Source organism: Crocuta crocuta, unplaced genomic scaffold (assembly GCF_008692635.1).
Source record: "Crocuta crocuta isolate KB4526 unplaced genomic scaffold, BGI_CrCroc_1.0 scaffold28, whole genome shotgun sequence".
Lineage (NCBI taxonomy): Eukaryota > Metazoa > Chordata > Mammalia > Carnivora > Hyaenidae > Crocuta > Crocuta crocuta.
In genome coordinates, this window is record NW_027533256.1 from 2,473,252 (window position 1) to 2,476,505 (window position 3,254).

At 50.6% G+C, this 3,254-nt stretch overlaps 1 protein-coding gene across 1 annotated transcript in view; it reads left to right on the forward strand.

The window, feature by feature from the left end:
• Positions 1–1,612: 1,612 nt before the first annotated feature.
• ANXA11 (annexin A11) overlaps positions 1,613–3,254 on the forward strand; it is a 43,575-nt gene continuing 41,933 nt past the window's right edge. The window contains exon 1 of the mRNA XM_077746377.1: positions 1,613–1,634. The gene's annotated coding sequence lies outside the window, so the exon portion shown is untranslated. The remainder of the gene's footprint in view (positions 1,635–3,254) is intronic.

Consider the following 3,254-nt stretch of genomic DNA (forward strand, 5'->3'; position numbering starts at 1 on the left):
TCTCACAGTTCGTGGGTTCAAGCCCCGCGTCGGGCTCTATGCTGACAGCTAGCTCAGAGCCTGGAGCCTGTTTCAGATTCTGTTTCTCTCTCTCTCTCTCTGACCCTCCTCTGTTCATTCTGTCTCTCTCTCTCTCTCTCTCTCTCAGAAATAAATAAAAAACATTTATTTAAAATGACCATTTGTTCATTTATTACCTGTGTAACTTTTTTTTTTTTCAAAAATAAGCTTTAAAATTTTTTAAAAAGAATTTTAACTATTCTTTTTCAGAATAGTTTTATATTGGGGCATCTGGGTGGCCCAGTCAGTTAAGCGTCTGAGGTGGGCTCAGGTCTTGATCTCACAGTTGGTGAGTTTGAGTCCCCCCACCCCCAAATTGGGCTCTGTGCTCACAGTTCAGAGCCTGAAGCCTGCTTCAGATTCTGAGTCTCCTTCTTTCTCTCTGCCCGTCCCCTGCTCTTGCTCTTTCTCAAAAATAAACATTAAAAAAAAAAATAATAGTTTTATATTTACAGGGAAAAACTGAGAAGTTAACACTCGGTTTCTTCTATTATTAGCATCTTCTATTAGCATGGTGCTTTTGCAACCATAAATGAGCCAATATTGATGCCTTATTTACTGACGTCCATACTTCAGATTTCTAGTTCTTGTCTAATGTCCTTTTACCAGGATCCCATCCAGGATACCACAGTACATTATTTTCCTATCTCCGCAGGCTTTTCTTGGCTGTAACAACGTGTTGGCAGACTTTCCTTGGCTTTGATGACCTTGACAATTTTGAGGAGTATTGGCCAAATTGTTTGTAGAATATCCCTCATCCAGGGTTTGGCTGTCTTTTTCTCATAGACTGGGGGTCTGTATTCTTAGGACGAAGACCACAGTCGGCACATACTATCACTGCTGATTTCTCTCTCTCTCTCTTTTTTTAAAAATATATTTTTTAAATGTTTTTTATTTATTTCTAGGAGAGAGAGAGAGACAGCGTGAGCAGCGGAAGGTCAGAGAGAGGGAGTCACAGACTGAAACAGGCTCCAGGCTCCGAGCTGGCAGTCAGCACAGAGCCCGACGTGGGGCTCGAACCCACGAACCGCGAGATCATGACCTAAGCGAAAGTCGGACGCTTAACCGACTAAGCCACCCAGGCGCCCCTGATTTCTCTCTCCTGATGTTGACCTTGCTCACGTGGCTGAGGTAGTTTGTTGGGTTTCTCCCCTGTAAACGACTCGCCCTACCACCACCATTTCCGTACGGTTGCGTGCCCTTTTTAGTATGGAAAGTGTTCTCTATTAAAGAGAGTGGCTAACAATGGTACGAGGGGCTAGAGGGGGCTTGGGGAACGCCCTCCCCGAGATCGCCGCGCAGGGCGCGACCGTCGGACGACNGCCCTGCAGCTTCCTGGTTGCAAGGCATGGTGGTGGGGGTGGATGATGGTGTCGGGCTGTCGGTTCCGGACGGGCTGCGTCGGCCTGGCTGTCAGTAGATGGCCGCCCTCCCTGTGGGGTGGGAGGTGCAGAGGCCGGGCCCGGGTCGCCAGGACCACGTGATTGTGCTGCTCGGCGGGGGTCCGGGGCTCAGGGGGTCCTGGGTCGGCGTGGGACGACCGGGTGAACCTGCGACCAGAAGGCGACTGGCTGGTATGGGGGGAAGGCCGATGGCACGGGCCCCTCTGACCTAGCTGAGTTCTGGAGAGTGTGTGTGCCCTTCCCGGAAAGGCTTGTGCTAAGGAGAGCTAGTAGGGGAGGCTGGCTTCAGGAACTTTCCTTCTGAACCTGGGAGGACGCAGATCCTGGGAACTGCTGCTGTTGGAGAGAATGCGGAACCGTCCGGGGTGCTGCGTTCACCAGTGTGTTTACCTTCTCTGCCTTTCTCCTCGCGCACAGTTTCAGGGAGGGGTTCTTGAACTTTTCTCTCCCCCCTGGGCCCTACCCAGCCCTTTGAAGGCTTAAACAGGCAGAAACCAAGTCTCTCGAGGACGGTTGAGAAGTTCGTTCCCCTTCTGAGGAGAGGAGTTAAACTAGCCAATTCTAGCCCAAGCCGGTTACAGTTGGCCCCGGGGACATTTATGTCCCCCCTCCCTCGCTCCACATCAGTGACCTTGCTGTGGAGATTGGGTGTTTTAAGACACTCTGGGTATCCTAGGTAACCAGACACTCTGCTCTCTCTCCCGAACCCTGCGCTTTGCCCCTGGCTGTCCTGATCTGGGCATGGAGTGGTGCTGTGATGGGTGAGCCTCTTCCCTGCTGGAGCAACAAGGAACAAAAGTTTCAGGGGAGAGCAGGGCTGAGTCCAGGAGCTCGACAGGCGGGGTGTGTTCTCTTGCTCACTCCTAAATGGCTCTCATTATGTTCCTTCATTCCTTCCTTGCTCAAGTCAATTGTTGGGGATTCCAGAAGGATTAACAGTGCTCCTTCCCTCACCTCAAAGGCACTCTCTGTGCCTCTGGGTGGTCCCCGACAAGACCGGCCAGGTTAGGTGCCGGGGAAATTTGTGGCCCTGGCACTGGGTGCTCAGTCCCTCCGAGTCCTACATCCCTCCCTGAGCTTATCTCTTACTAGTGTCGGTGTGTTGATTTCCTTATCTTTTAAATGAAGGTATCTTTTTAATTGAGAACTTAACGAGTTAGTATGTTACAACTATACAACCCAGGCGTTGACCTGAACTGGGGACTGGTACACCACACCCGTGTGCTCCAGGTGGACAGCACCCGCAGTAGATAAAGCTTAGAGCAGGGCCTGGTTCGTAAGTCCTAATCCGTGAGTGTCAACAATAATAATAACGCAATACTAATAGCTGTTGTTTCTTTCATGCTGAAGGTCCAATCAAATTGAACTGCCCTTTGGCCAGTTCCTGTTTCAGTTCATGTTGTTCTGTGCTCCTGGAATGCCCTCCTTCCCCATGTCTGCCCATTATTCACCACTCTCTTGGGAGCCATCCGGGTGCCTCCTCCTAGCAGAAAAGGACAAGATATCCCGGAGCCCACAGAGCCTTCCTCTCCCACTCCTTTGGCATCATTTCTCAATACTCACCTCGCTTAGTATTTGTATGACCACGTGTCTTCTCTCTGCCCTGTTCTTCATCCATCCGTGGAGGGGAAGGGCTGTTTCTTATCCATCTCCTGGTCTCACAGTACCCGGGATGGGCCTTGCCTAATGTATATGCTTAGCAGATGTTAGTGGAGTGAAAGAGGCAGTCCAGGGAAGCAAGGTTTTCCTTGATGTTAGACCTTGAGGGCTGGGTTTGGATCCGCAAAACAA